Here is a 16,464-nt window from a genome sequence, read left to right on the forward strand (position 1 = left end):
AATCTCAATAATTAAAAAAAAAATTAGTAAGATGATTATTGTAGGTTGACTCTGTACAAAAAAAAACAGAAAGATGGTGACAAAAGTGAGTGCTCAGATTTCCCCCTGGCCTACATGGAAACTCACACCGATTCAGAGGAAAAGGTGGTTTGCTTTTATCTAAAGGAAATCTGCACAGGTAAAACCAGGCTGCCCACAGAATTTCCATCACACCAAATTTTCAGTTTCTATATAATTGGATTTCTCTTCCTCATTGTCATCATCATTACTTCTAGAAGGAAGAATGGAGAGAATGGCACATAGAGTCCATTGTGCTTTTACATAGATTCAATAAACAAATGCCAAAGTTGGGGAAAAGATGATGCTACGGTTGGTTATTACCTCCCAGCTAATGATACGGTTGAATAAACACAGCAATGTTGCAGAAAGGGAGCAGATTCAGGACTCTGCCTCTCCATTAAGTCATGATGATTTCCCAAGACATGCAGGGGAAGAGATGTGGCTGATAAAACGCATGGCGCGGATTAAACAGCAAGAAGAAAGCAACTGACTACAGCTGTCTGTGTGATTTGGCAACCCACAACTATTCAGACAAATCTAAACAAATCACCATCCCTGGCTTCCTGATGCCTCCAGGAAAGTCCTGTAATGACTGCTCTGCGCTGGCCTCCTAGGCAGGGGTGAGGAAAATACGCAGACTCCACAAGTTTAGGGCTTTCCTGGGGCATCTGTTCAATGCAGCAGCTGCCACCCTTCCACAGATTTGGCTGCTTTCTGCAAAATCCAAGTTTACATTAAATAATCATACATTTGCAACCCTTCCCACTGTGCCCACAGCTAGCATGATGGGCACCAAAGCCCTTTTTCCCCCATAGCCCAACCTTATGGAAACACCCAACAGGTAGCCCAAGACAAGAGAAGCTGACGTCTGTCCTCTGCCCACCTAGCTACACCATCCTAACTTCATTTCCAAGGCTTAAATGGGAAGCATTCAAAACTGATCCATGCACATGACCATCACTTGGGGGCACATCTCCAGCCCTGAGTCCTGGCAGCTTCCCTCCCCCAGGTTTGCTGCAGCTGCCAGAATAGCTGCAGCACTGCTGCGCGGCCACAGTCATCTCGTTAGACACGTTTTGCCGGGGGTAAGGGATGGATTTGCCCTTGCCAACCTAGAACACAACCAGAATGAATGAGTAGGAGAGAAATCCTGCCATTGAAGCCCCTTCCTCTCAAAAGAAAAACAAATGAAGGATATTTTGGAAAATGAATTTTTTTTTTTTTTTTTTTTTTTGCCCCAGTGGCACTTCAGAGAGCAGCTCTGAAGAAGGTCATGACAAGAAAGTGTGACTGGCCACTGGCAGAGACTGCTGGGTCCCTGCAGAGAGAGGTGAGGCCCTGTTGGGATGTCTCAGCTTAGGGAACACTGAGAAGGGGAAGAGTGCAGGCAAACCCTGTCCCTGAAAGCCAGCACAGGGTGGCATGCTCACCCCACTCAGCAATCTTGGGGAAGAGCAGTGAGAGCGGTCTGAATTGAGCCAAAGCAGCCCAAATGGCCTGGACAGCAGAACAAGAGGGTTCCCCATGGAAGTCAGCTCCCCTAGAGGCAACAGAGAGCGGGAGAGGAAAGGAGAGGGGAGAGGGAGAGAGAGAACAAGGCTTCTCTATATGGTGATTATAACTCAACATAATCACAGAAGAAACACCTGAGCACCTAGTTCGTTGCCATGTACACAGCAGGTGCTCAATAAAAACTTGCTGGTGATAGCATTAAATGTGACTTTCTAGACAAAGCCTGCTTTACTGTAAGTGAAATAAATATCTGTTGGATTGAATTGAATTGAAATAGGCAGCAGGTTAGTGGTGTAATTTGAAGAGCAATGGAAAATTTGGTCCCTTGCCTCAAATCTCTCTCCTACTGAAACTGCCAGAGTGCTGGAAATTTCCAGATTCCTCTTTTGGGTTAATGGGGTAATGAAAACCTTGTTGAAAAGCAAATGTTTTCTGGGAGGGATAACCAATGAAGCAACTATGATCTCTCATTCATCCAGGATTGCAAATGGAATTCAACTCAATGGCCAGCCCTGATAGATTCACAGCCTGAGTTCTGTCCTAAAGACCTTGAGGCCACAGTTGGCTCAGCAGAAAGCAGAACTGCAAGGAATACTGATGTCTGCCTTGGATGTGGGAAGGGGCTGGATACTAGGGGTACCATGAATTTGCCATCCCTGCCTCATTCTTTGAACATATTGTCCCTAATGAAGAGCAGGCCCCCTAAGGAAATGTAAGCTGGGATGGACATTCTGGAGGGATCCAGATGGTAAAAATTATGCTTGAAAAGCAGGCCAGGGAATATACCAAGTGCAGTAGAAGGATACGAGAAGCCCTTGTGAGTTTGGTGGTAAGGGGGCTGGGGAATGCCTACCGGAAGTCTAATTTCACCTTTTTCCATCTTGCCATGAGTGAGCACTGACTACCAACTCTACAGTCAAGAGGACAAATGAAGCTCTCACCCTCCCACCACATGAATTTGTCTGACTCTTGTCAAACTTTCCCATGACATTCCCCAGCAACAGAGAAGAGTGAACAGATCACTCCATGGGCATGCTGGGATAATGCCAGCAGCGTGCCCTAGGCAAAATGTGTCTTTGAAACCTCAGTTTTAATTTAAGAATGCATGTAAAGTTTGCATTCTATCATAAACTATTTGCTTTCATGTAGAAATTATTTAAGTTACTTATCAGTCCTACTAGAGTAGTGCTGTCTGCTATAACAGATCAAGCTCAAATGCTCAATAGTGAAACTTCAGACAATTATTTTTCACAACAGAAAGTTCACATGGGTGTGGCTGGTCCATGGATAGCCTGGCCTCTTGGTCTTGTGACTCTACCGTCCTTCAGAGACTGTACACCCTTCCCATTCAACTAGAAAATGGGGAAAGACCAATTAAGATGGTCTCTTAATTGCTAAGCCCAGAATTGACATCAATTCTCCCAGCATTCCATGAGAAACAATTCATCATGTGACTCCACTTAAACACAAGGGCAGCTGAAAATATAGTTCCTTACTATCTAGCTACACTCCAGGTAACTGTTAATGTTTTAACTTCTCCATCTTCCCAAATCTATCAGATAAGTTAATCTTTAGAAGATGCACCGAGTGTCATCCCACATCTTTACTTAACTGGAGCACAATGCCACATATTCCCAGAAGGGCATCTACTCCTGTTTAAGAAGCCACATAGGTAGTCCATTTTCAATAAGACCCAATTTCCATTTGCAGCCTCGGTGAAAGCCAATTTTAGTGGACTACTTCATTTTACCTCCTCTTCTCTCTGCTCTCTCATTCCCTTCCTCTCAAGCCAGCTAGATACCATCAGGATTTTGAAAGTGGGCCCAAAGCCATGTTGAATATTGCCAGGAAATGGCTGCCTGGCTGTCCACCAAGAGACATTCCAAAGTGGCATTATCTTAATGAATTTTTCACGGTTCGAGGTCTGGCCAGAAGACTTACAGGTCCAAATATTCAATCTTGTTAGTGTTCCAGGATTTGCCTGACTTAGGAAGGCTGACTTATGTGAACTAAAGTCACAAAACTCCAAAACTTCTCACCCAAGTGGCATACCTTTCTCAATAAGAAGACATGTAACTATCAAGGAGGTCAAATATTCAGATTATTGTCTTCACCATTTTTACTTCCTGAACAAAATCTACTAAGGAGGTCAAATCACAATTGAAAAGCTCCTTGGTGAGTCTGGAATCAGAAAATGAGTTATTTAGTTAGAGGAGTTGGAAGCTTAATGTCACCAGGCTACTAGGGCCTGATGAAGCCATCACTGCTGGAATAGTCATGTCATGGGCTTCCTTTGGTCTGTCCTAATTGTTTGAATTCTGTGCTCACCAGCTTTCTCTCTGACACTTCCTTCAGACACACCCATGCCATCCATCCGCAGAGTTAGTGCCAGATCTGTACTCTGTTTTCTTCTGACATGATGGACATTTTGTCTCTAAAGTGCATTTGTGTATGGCTAGCATCATCCACTGTGTTATATTTTTAATCAGGCTCACAAAGCTAGGAAGAAGAAGAGAAGAGAAAGGAAGGGCAGGGGACTTACTCCAATCTCCGTCTACACCGATTGATGTTATTGTACAATGAAAGGGAAGAGCTTATCCGGAGGTCTCAGTAGAAAAGACTGGGTATTTATAGATACTTGACTGAAAAAAATATTTCTCTCCCCTTCTTCTAGGGCCACAGCAGACCCAGCAAGATGCCTGAAGTTCTCTCATTCAAGGTTGTAACCCAGAGCTGCTGGCAGCAAGTACACACTGAGGGATGAATCCCAATCAAAGCCAAGAAGGGTTGCCAAGTTCAATGCCAGGGAAGGGTATCAAGTTTCAGTTGTACTGGGTGAGAAGTCCACTGCGGATAGATCAGGGAAAGGTCACCAGCCATGGTGCAAGAAGCAGGACTGGAAGCCAACCGCAAAGAGGGTTTAAGTGAAATAGGACAGGGTGGAAGCTTGAAAACAAGGGCACCAGGAAGCTCTTACTGGGTATTGACTAGTGGAAAGCACAATACTGAGTTGGGCACTGAGCTACCTGGGAAAGTAACTTTCGTTAATTGAGTTTGCAACATCAAGAGTCTATTTTCATGGGATAGCGAAGAAAGGGATTCAAGCATGGAAAGTCATGAAGGACAGGCCACAACCAGATGGCCTTCACATCCAAACCAGTTACATTAAAGTAAGAGACCTGCTTTGCAGTTTTAACTCTGACAATTATGGGAAGCTTGACTTCCTCAACTCACTTTACCTCTCTGAGCCTTAGTTTTCTCCTCTTAAATGAGGCAATTGAAATCAGTGCTGTGCGGCCGTGTGCAGTGGCTCAAGCCTGTAATCCCAGCACTTTGGGAGGCCGAGGCGGGTGGATCACGAGGTCAAGAGATCAAGACCATCCTGGTCAACATGGTGAAACCCTGTCTCTACTAAAAAAATATATACAAAAAAATTAGCTGGGCATGGTGGCGCGTGCCTGTAATCCCAGCTACTCAGGAGGCTGAGGCAGGAGAATTGCCTGAAGCCAGAAAGCGGAGGTTGCCGTGAGCCAAAATCGCATCATTGCACTCCAGCCTGGGTAACAAGCACGAAACTCTGTCTAAAAAAAAAAAAAAGAAATCAGTGCTGTGCAAGGCCCTTCTGATGTATGATCCTGTTTCTATAAAGATAAAACACTCCCCTAACCACATATCTATTCATATCCTCCACTGAAAAGATCAACCTACTGGAAAGAGTTCGGAGTGTTTGTTTTTAACTTACACATACACAAAAGTGAGCAAAACAGCCCGGTAACCAGCTCCCAGATTAAGAAAAAGACTCTTATCAGGATCTCAATCGCTTCCCTATTTCCTTTCCCTGTCATTACCTCCCTGCAAAAGTAACCACCATTTTAACTTAAAACAGGGCGATAGATTAGTTTTGTCTGTTTTAGAGCTTTATGTAAGTTGAATCACACAGTATATACTCTTTTGTATCAGGCTTTTTAAATTCAATTATTTGTATGTGAGACTCACCCAGGTTGCTGCGTGTAGCTTGGGTTGGTTATTTCCTTATTGCTTTATAGTCTTCCATTATGCCACAGATTTATTTATCCATCTTATTGCCCACAGACTTTTGAATTGTTTTCTATTTTGGCATTATGAAGAATGTTGCTATGGAAATTTTTATACATGTCTTTGGGTACATATTCGTAAGCATTTATGTATTAGTTATCTATTGCTATGAGGCCAGCTGCTGCCATAAACTTAAAATAGCACATTTTTGTTATCTCACAGTTTCTGTGGGTCAGGAGTTCGAACACCACTTAGCTGGGCCTTTTGTTGCAGGGTCTCTAACAAATCTGCAATCAGGTGTTGACTATGGCTGGGATCTCATCTGAAGGCTCAACTGGGGAAGGATTGTGTCCAAGTTCACGTAGTTGTTGGCAGAATTCAGTTTTTGGAAGATTGTTGGACTAGGGGCTTCATTTCTAGATGGTCAAACTATCCTCATTTCCTTGCCATGTAGGCTTCTCCAACATTAAAGCATGCAAGCTGAGAAGCAACAGAGATAGTCTGCCAGCAAAACAGAAGTGAACATTCTATGTAACACAATCACAGAAGTATATCCCATTGCAGTTGCTGTATTCTATAGGTTACAAGCCAATCACAGATCTCATCCACCCTCAGGGGGATAGGATTACACAAGAGAATGAATGCCAGAAAGTGGATATCACAGGGGATCATCTTAGAGTCTGGCTGCCACGATTTCTGTTGGATTATAACTGGGCATGAAATTATTTGGTCACCAATCCAGCTTCAGTTTTGGAAATTCACTAATTTTCGACTGTCATTATACCAATTGACATCCTCACAAGTATTTGTTCCACATCTGGGATTGGATTTTCCTTCTGGTGTGAGTTATCATATGGTTCCTCAGTAATGATGCAATCTCAGTCATCTCAACTGAGGAGATGACTCAATTGTGGAAGTCATCTCCTCAGTATGGGGGAGATGACTGATGTTAACTTGGCATAATTACTTAAAAGAAAGTTGAGGGGTGAGGGATGCTGGAGAAGGAGTGTCACCAACTCATTTACTAGAGTCTCCTGCATATTAGTCACCATTTATCCAGCCTGGGAAGAGCCACTGGGAGTGATTCTAATTGGGTCCTGAGCTGTTAGCCAATTCTGAAGGAGTATTGATGTAGCAGCATTAAAAGTTCCCACCATCAATCCTATTTCATGGCAAGTGTATTAGTCTGTTCTCACACTGCTAATAAAGACATACCTGAGACTGGGTAATTTATAAAGAAAAGAAGTTTAATTGACTCACACTTCCACGTGGCTATGGAGGCCTCAAAATCATGATGGAAGGTATGAGCACTTACATAGCAGCTGGCAAGAGTACTTATGTAGGGGAACTACCCTTTGTAAAACCATCAGAGCTCATGAGACTTATTCACTATCATGAGAACAACACTGGAAAGGCCCACCCCTATGATTCAATTACCTACCACTGGGTTCCTCCCATGACACATGGGAATTATGGGAGCTACAATTCAAAATGAGACTTGGGTGGGGATACAGCCAAACCATATCAGCAAGATACATGGTAGATGATCAATAACTGTTTAATTAGGATAGAGTATGAGTAATAACAAACCTTCAACAAGGCCTCCCTAAGTTTCTGTAGTTCCAGTGGAGCATAGGCCCCAGATGTAAAAAAAAAAAAAGTTGGGGAGGGCCATGCACGGTGGCTCACACCTGTAATCCCAGCACTTTGGGAGGTCAAGGTGGGTGGATCACGAGGTCAAGAGATTGAGACCATCCTGGTCAACATGGTGAAACCCCGTCTCTACTAAAAATACAAAAAAAAATTAGCTGGGCATGGTGGCACATGCCTGTAATCCCAGCTACTCAGGAGGCTGAGGCAGGAGAATTGCCTGAACCTAGGAGGCAGAGGTTGCGGTGAACCGAGATCACGCCATTGCACTCCAGCCTGGGTAACAAGAGCGAAACTCTGTCTCAAAAAAAAAAAAAAATTGGGGAAAAATGCAATAGGTCAAGAGCATTTCTGGGAATCTCCATGAGTTTCATTACTATCTCTGCCCAAGTGTGTCTAGCAGAGTTACGCTTCTGAAAGCCATTAAACAGTGGTAATAACAGCACTGGGGTGACTGAGCTGCCTGAATTTGAAAAACTTTCCCAAATGTGTACAAAGAAGTTCTTAGGGGACAACTGATTTGAGGAGGTTCTGATGAAACACCCTCCTGTGGACACCTGTGAAATGTTGAGGCTAATTGGGGCTTCTGATACTGACTGTGGAAGAGTTTGGGGGTTGCTGTTTTTCCTCCACTGAATTCCACCTTCTACTTTACCCTTTCATTGGGGCTGTCAGTGTATCAGATGTAAGAGTATTACAGGGAAGTGTGCTTTTGTGTGGAAGTCATTACTGTGAACACCTGTTCACTGTTGAGTTTAATTGGACTACAGCTGGTGCTGATTGTGTGTGAAGGGGGGCTGCTCCTCCCGCCGAGGAGTTCACTGTCAGTGGTAACAGTGGGGAAGTCAGCACTACCAAATTCAGCTCTTGTACTGTACAGTCAAGTACCCTATATCCTGTATGGTTAGTTGCCTCTGAGGTGCACTATGGTAAATGTAGACAGGCAGGGGGGAAAAAGTGCCCACATCTTTGGTATGTATTATTAAATCAGTTAAGTTCTGCATATGAAAATGTAGGGAAATATGGGGGAGATGACTGATGTAAACTTGGCAAACTATTTAAAAGGAAAGTAGAAATGGCAAATTCACTCAAAGTAATTTTCTTAGCAATATTAGCTGTTCACCAATGTCCAGAGATGATAGGGACTGAGCCAGCACATAAATAGAAACCCAGTAATGTAGCTCAGGAGTAGGCAGGTAATGACAAATTAAGTTTGCATTTCTGATGGAAGTGGAGAAAAAGAATATGTCTGTAGCCCTTAATATTAAGAAAAAGTTAAAGTGGATGAACAGATGCTGACTTGTATATTTCAGTAGTTCAGATGTAATTCACATTACTTACTCATTTAATATCAAAATGCATTGAAACAATGGAACATGGTGTCTATGTTATAGAGGCTCTTGCTTCATATTAATATTATTAACATCCATGAGTATGAGGATGGCAGTAACTCCCATAAAGCATAAACTGTCCATTCTAAAGCAAATCTACTGATTCATGGCTTTGGCTATTCAATGGGGTCTCATTCCTCTTTTCGTGCAGCTAACAATATTGTGAATGTGACCTACCTTTGGAGAAGATGAAACAGAATTGCTCCTGAGAGCAACAAGTCAGGTGAAGATTTGTATCTAAAAACTATTCCAGTGGCCAGGCATGGTGGCTGATGCCTATAATTCCAACACTTGGGGAGGCTGAGGCAGGCTGATCACCTGAGGTCAGAAGTGCGAGACCTGGCTAGCCAAACCCAGTCTCTAAGGAAAACATAAAAATTAGCCAGGCATGGTGGCAGGTACTTATAACCCAGCTACTCTGGAGGCTGAGGCAGGAGAATTGTTTGAACTCAGGAGGTGGAGGTTACAGTGAGCTGAGACTGTGCCACTGCACCCCAGCCTGAGCAACATCTCAAAAAATAAATAAATGAAAACTATTCCAGGACTGCATTTTTGTTTCACTATTTGCACAATCCCTTTGTTCATAGAATTTGAAAAGACACTTGATTCTTTTTACTTGCTGAGATGGAGAACTGTGTCATCATCCTAAGTCCAGGAGGTAAAATGAAGCTAAGACCTTCCCTAGAGCAAGATGTAAAATGCAGACCTCCCCTCCTATGAGTTCAACAGCCTCTCCACAATTGTAACACCCTTTGTCTTTGGAGAGGCAGCTGCCCCTGAGCTGAATGTGGAATCATCAGGGCCTGATGCTGCTTCCAGGGTTCCATTGTCTAGCTCTGCGGTCTTGGGTTCATCATTCCACCTCTATGGATAGGATCAAATAAAAAAAACCTTACCAAAATTCTTTGTCAACTGTGAAGAGCCTTACAAATATAGAGACGTTTATGACTCAAGGGGCAGTTTTTCGGTCAAACTGAAAACAGATTTTTCTGCGTGAGAAACTGTTCCTGTGAAAGGCGGCAGTGCAAGCTGTAAGGGTGGGGAGTGTCTGCCCTCTCTTCTCTTCTCTCTTTGATTGCTTATGATGAATGATTCTTTTTCAGCAGACACCAAATACAGCTTTGCTGCTGATCAATATTCTTTCCTGACTGTTTTCATGTTAGCGCTCTACTTTTTAACCAAGTATTACAATTGCGCTCTTTGGGGAACTGCCTGCAATGCACACATGCACACACACATGCACCTCCTCTACTTTCCAGCACAGATGGTAAGCAGTTTGAGTTCATATAAATGAGGTCACAGATACATCCATGTATGCTGACGTGGTCTTTCGATAGCTCCACTAATCCCCTGAACCACTCCAACCTCAGTAGCTGGAAAGTAGGAGATGCCCTTGATTAGATGATGAGAGCAGATCACAGGGTGCAGAACAAGAATCCTGGGGAATTGCACTCATGGAACAGCAGCCTGACGCTTCCACCTCCAAGCTCAACCCTAAGCAACCTTGGTATCCAAAGACAACGCCTATGCTGGGTCAACTATTTTGCTCTTAAATGATCAGGCAACATGGGGATCAGGCCAGAAAAAAAGAAAAATTGACGTTCATTTTTCATAATTGAGAAATAAAGCCACAGATGGAGTGGAGCATTTTTGAACTAGAACTTAAACTATTCCTCGTGTGGTGACTCAGGCCTTAATGAAGATGAATGCTGGGCTGACTGCCTCTCTGAGCAAAATCAGAAATTCAGCTTGCTGGGATCTATACAAAGGGGACGTTGGTACCTACCAAGAGCAGCGTAACAGAACGTCCTGCTTTGTTTGGGTTGCTGTATGCAAGGCTGCTCCATCTCAAGCAGACTGTTCCGTATGGGGAAATAAACAGAAGCTGAGTCTGCCAGTGATCCCAGGACCATCTCACAACAGCAGCACCCAAAAACTGCCTAGAGAATCTTGGACATGTGTATTTGGTCAATTCAGGGACCATGAAAAAGAGACCCAGAATGGACACTATTGAAGCCATCCAGTCTCTGAGGTTGTGTATCATCTGAGGGATCAGCTCTCTGTAGCAAGCTAAGCACAGCTCAGTTTTTTGCCACTGGCTGCTACAAGCCTGAGAGAATTCTTGAGGCCACACACCTGACACCTGCAGGTTTGTATCTGCTCTGTTCCAGGGCCACAACTTGCAATTAGCCCTGCCCGTTCTGCTCAATGGGATGCCCATGCCACTCCCACACAGCTGGTTCAAGTCCTCTTCCCCCTGGCTCCTGCGATGAAATCTAGGCATTTTCCTAACTTGGCAGAGCAGCCCAATCTTCCTTAGCCGGTGCCACCTCTCTCTCCATCCCAACTCACATCAAAATCTCTCAGGACCAACCAGCTGGTCTGGTCAGACTGTACACAGAGAATGGGTGGACATGTGTACCTCACACACGGCTCCCTTCTTGAGCAAAGCCACATGTTCCCCCTCCCCAGCACTGCTTGGCTTCACTCAACTAATTTGGAACAGTGATCTTAACACTAGAAAATGCTCTTATCCTGCTCTGTGGCCTAGGTTGCTCCGCCTGTGGGCGGACCCACTCAGCTGAAGCAAAAAATTATCCACACGGTTTGCTGATTAGTCACGGCCTGCCCTGGGCTTGATGACTTCTTCTGTGTCCTGTAGGAGGGGACATTCTGGCAAAAAGACCTGCACAGCTCTCCTCCTCCCACTCCAGCTGATCCATCGAGCTAGTCTCTCACACCCCATCCTGAATCCTTCTCATCTCCTGAGCAGAAGGGAACTTTGAGTCATTCCATCAACCCAATGGTGCTCAATCCTAATATGCATCCGGAAAATGTACTAGAAATGCAAATTCCTGGGCTCTGGATCTGGAGATTCTGATTCAGTAGACTGGGTGAGTTGCAGGAATCTGCATTTTTAGTAAGTACCTGCCCCAGGTGATTCCATTGTGGTGATCCACATACCTTATTTTAAGAAATCACCTCAGGACCTGGGAGTGCCACGAGGCCAGGGATCAGAACCCCTCAGCTCCTGACACAGCATTTGCTCACAAGAGATGCTGAGCAAATCCCTATACTGGATGAATGATTGAATGATGGTCACAAGAGAGGTGTCCCAGCTCCCTGAGGTCAGGGAGTATTGAATGCATCTTTTGAGAGTAACCTGGAAAAATGTAAATACAGTAACAGAGTGCAGGCCCTTTAACTTGGCAATTGCTTTGGGGAAGAATATACACTAAAAGTATAATAGAAAAGTTAGAAAAATGGCATTGTGTGGTTAGAAAAATTATTTATGTGAGAGAAAATTTGGAGTCCCACAGACATGCTGCCAAAGGATGGTCACTTGTGATGCCTTCCCACGAGAGACTCTGACCAGGTACCAACATGTAAGCTTGAGCCCGGTGAACATGGAATGGTGCAGAATGAATGAAGCAGGACCGTCTGTTCCTACATGGCACACATCTTGCACCGACCAAGCTTGAACGTCCACAGGGACGATTGTGAGTGGCTAGCGGTTAATGTCCGTTTGGTTCTTTTTTCTTTTTTTGAGACAGAGTTTCACTCTTATTACCCAGGCTGGAGTGCAATGGCACAATCTTGGCTCACCACAACCTCCACCTCCTGGGTTCAAGCAATTCTCCTGCCTCAGCCTCCAGAGCAGCTGGGACCACAGGCACACACCACCACGCCCAGCCAATTTTTGTATTTTTAGTAGAGACAGGGTTTCACCACGTTGACCAGGATGGTATCGATCTCTTGACCTCGTGATCTACCTGCCTTGGCCTCCCAAAGTGCTGGGATTATAGGCATGAGCCACCACTCCCGGCCCTGCCCGTTTGCTTCTTTTTATGTGCAAAACAGCCTACATTCATAGGAACTAAATAAAAACAAATGAGGCTGTTGCCACGTGGCTGGCCTCAAGTTCCTAGTAAACATCTGAAGAAAATGATGGCAAGAGGCAGAAAGTGGGGCTCAGAGAAAAAACATCTGAGATGTGCGTTGGCTTTGACAGACAGAGGAAATCACTCACAGATGCCTGGGTGCATTCTTCCCCAGTTGCCTCCCTCGTGCTCCCCTGGCAGGCTCCTGGGGATGCATCAGGGTCCTCTCTCTCCACCTCCTCTTCTTGCCCTGGACCATCTCTGTCACCCAGGGTTCCCTTAGCCTGGTCCTCAAAGAACAAAACAAGACCTCCATTCTCAAGAGATGACGCCTCTGCCTAGCCCTTTCCAAGGCCCCAGAGAGATGCAGCTACTGCCACTGTACAGGTCTTAAAGGATCCAAAGAGGAGTGGATGCCTAAGGGTGTGCCGTGTTTCAGGCAGTTCTCTCTCTTACCACCCCATTCTGGAAGGTCTAAAGGTCAGATCTCTAGGCAGCTGACAACTCTTCCCTAAGTCTGTTGGTTAAACAGGTACATGACCAGAGAGATAAACTGTCAGTAGGTTGCCTCGCTGCTGATGCCAGAGTAGGCCTGGCAAGAAAGTTGCATTCAGGGGAGGGAAGCAGGAAAAGCAAAGAGAAAGTGGTTTCCAAAAGACGATGCAGCCAGTTCAAGCCAAATAGCATTAGCAGTAGCATCTCTCACAAAAGCCAAAGAAAGACAGAGCCAAAGAAACAGCGTATTTCAGCACTGTGGCTTTGGCTGTTAGTGCCTCAGAAAACCAAAACGAAATGTAACAACGTCTCCGAGCCTATGTCTGCTAACAGCTCTGAGATTGTCAACCTGGGAATAATGTACCAGGCTTTCCTTTTTAAAAGGTGCAGAGAGTTTAATGTTTTTAACACCATCCCAGAGGTCTCACTGTGGATTCCTTTCCCAGTTCCCAGAGCAGGACATCAAGTCAGTAGATAGCCATTGGTTATAGGGGAGATGGGAGTGCAGACTGTGGAACTGATTTACCTCCCTCAAGTCACATGCTGGAAATGAGTGAGCTTGTTCTGAGGATGGGGACTCTAGACATTCTGTAAGGAAAGGCACTGACCAATGACAAAATACTGCCCCATTTTTGAATGTCCCACACCAGACAACCCTCCAGGGGAAAAAAAACCTGCTTATAACTTACCTTCACATAGACCATAACTTGGATTTGCATATAAACACCAAGCATTTTTTTCATGGTTTTAATAGTCATGGAATTCTGAAAATCCATTTGATCTGTTAATCTAGGGAAGATTATACTTTTTTGTTCTTGAGATGGAGTCTCATTCTGTCTTGCCCAGGCTGGAGAGCAGTGGTGTGGTCTTGGCTCACGGCAACCTCTGCCTCATGGGTTCAAGCAATTCTCCTGTTTCAGCCTCCCGAGTATCTGAGATTACAGGTGTGCACCACCACGCCCAGATAATAATTTTGTATTTTTAGTAGAGATAGGGTTTCACTATGTTGGCCAGGCTGGTCTCGAACTCCTGACGTCAGGTAATCTGCCTGCCTGAGGCTCCCAAAGTGCAGGGATTACAGACATAAGCCACCTCTCCTGCACTTTGTTTTTTATTGAAGTGAAATTCACATAGCATAAATTAACCATCTTAAAGCAAGCAATTCAGTGGCATAAATACACATTCACATTGTTATGCAGAGCCACTCCATCTAGTTCCAAAACATTTCCATCACCTCAAAAAAGAACCCCACCCCCATGAAGCAGTCACCTTCTACTCCCTGCTCAACCTAGCCCCTGGCAACTTCCAATCCACTGTCTCCATGGATTCACCTATTTTGAATATTTGTTTTGTATAAGTGGAAACATACAGCATGTGACGTTTTGTGTCCACTTTCTTTCACTTAGCCTGTTTTCAAGGTGCATCCATGTGATGGCCTGCATCAATCAGTACTTCACTCCTTATGGCTGAATAATATTTCATTATACATATAGTCCACATGTGGTTCATCCATTCACTCATTGATGGACATTCGGGTTGTGTCCACATTTTGGCTCTTATAAATAGTGTGTCTATGAACATTCATGGATGGGTATTGGGTTCAATACCTGTTTTCAATTCCTTGGGGTTATATACCTAGAGTGCAATTGCTGGGTCGTATGTTTATTCTATGCTTAACGTCTAAGAAATCTGTACTTCATTTTATATGAAACTCTACCATAAATTGCTCATTATTGCAGAAAATCACCCTGCTAATGACTGTACCTACATCAGCCTACATTCATGACTGCTGCATTCCCCTTTTTGTTTGGTTTTTATTTGTTTTTGAGACAGAGTCACATTTTGTTGCCAAGGCTGGAGTGCAATGGTGCGATCTCAGCTCACTACAATCTCTGCTGCTCTGGTTCAAGTGATTCTCCTGCCTCAGCCTCCTGAGTAGCCGGGATTATAGGCATGCACCACCACACGCACCTGATTTTTGTATTTTTAGTAGAGACAGGGTTTCACCATGTTGGCCAGGCTGTTCTCAAACTCCTGACCTCAAGTGATCTGCCTGTCTTAGCCTCCCGAAGTGCTGGGATTACAGGCGTGAGCCACCGCACCCAGACATGGCTGCTGCATTCCTGATGACTGACACACAGGTATATTCATCTGACTGTGGTATTTCATCCAAGAATTGACACATTGGAAAATGTTATTTTACTATAAGATTATCTCCCTTTTATATTATAGCCAGGTCATGATATTATTTTTTAAATAATTTATGAAGGTAAGGTATATTATCTATACACTTGATAGAAAGGAGCACTACAGTATTTTTAAAGAGAGGAGTTAAGTCTGATAGAATTGAGAATCACAACCACAGAGTGTTGAGCTGCATGCCAGGCTTTGCATTTGTGGAAATAAGACGACATTGATACCAATGCACTGAAGAGGCCGGAGAACTTACATGTTTTTCTGGCAAAGCCCTGTGGTTTCTGTATCTATAGCCCAAAGGTTACAGGTATGGTAGCCTAGAAACAGTTCAGTACCAACTTGCAGAAGATAATATTTATGGTGGGGATGATGGTTCTGCTCAGACGGAGAAATATTTTCAGGGCGTCTCTTACTAAAATAGTTCTCTTCCACAAACGCGGGATAATAATCCTCTCAGTAGCACACCATATATAGAGAGGGATGCTAGTCACAAATAATAGAGCGGAGAGAATTTTGAGACGGTCAGCCTCCTTAAATTTCAGTTGCCAATCTGTGCAGCAGTAAATTAGGGAAAGATAGAGCTGTAAAATAGTTGATGAAAACACTATACTTAAAACATCATCCTACCCACTAAATTCATGATTGTGGTTGCTTCTGGGGATGTGGGGGAAAAATGCAATAAAAAAATACTTCAGGCTGGGTGCGGTGGCTCACGCCTGTAATCCCAACACTTCAGTAGGCTGAGGCAGGTGGATCACCTGAGTTCAGGAGTTTGAGACTGACCTGGCCAACATGGTGAAACCCTGTCTCTACCAAAAATGCAAAAATTAGCTGGGTGTAGTGGCAGGTGCCTGTAATCCCAGCTACTCAGAAGGCTGTGGCAGGAGAATCACTTGAAACCTAGAGGCAAAAGCTGCAGTGAGCCAAGATGGTGCCACTGCACTCCAACCTGGGTGACAGAGTGAGACCCTGTCTCAAAAAATAAATAATAATAGTAAACTTTGCAGAACACAGATTAGCATGTTGATATTTGTGAACTCTAGGGAAGTGAGAATGCGGTTGTTTATGTATTAGGTTGGTTCAAAAGTAATTGTGGTTTTGGCCATTAAAGGTAAAGTTTACAGATACCTAATAGTAGCTATAAACTTCTGAGTTATTTTCTCAAAATTAAATACATACAGATGTCTAAAACAAAATGCTTACAGCAATCCTAGTCAGACACTGAGTATTCTTGATAGTTTATA

This window comes from Callithrix jacchus, chromosome 6 (assembly GCF_049354715.1).
Source record: "Callithrix jacchus isolate 240 chromosome 6, calJac240_pri, whole genome shotgun sequence".
Classification (NCBI taxonomy): Eukaryota; Metazoa; Chordata; class Mammalia; order Primates; family Cebidae; genus Callithrix; species Callithrix jacchus.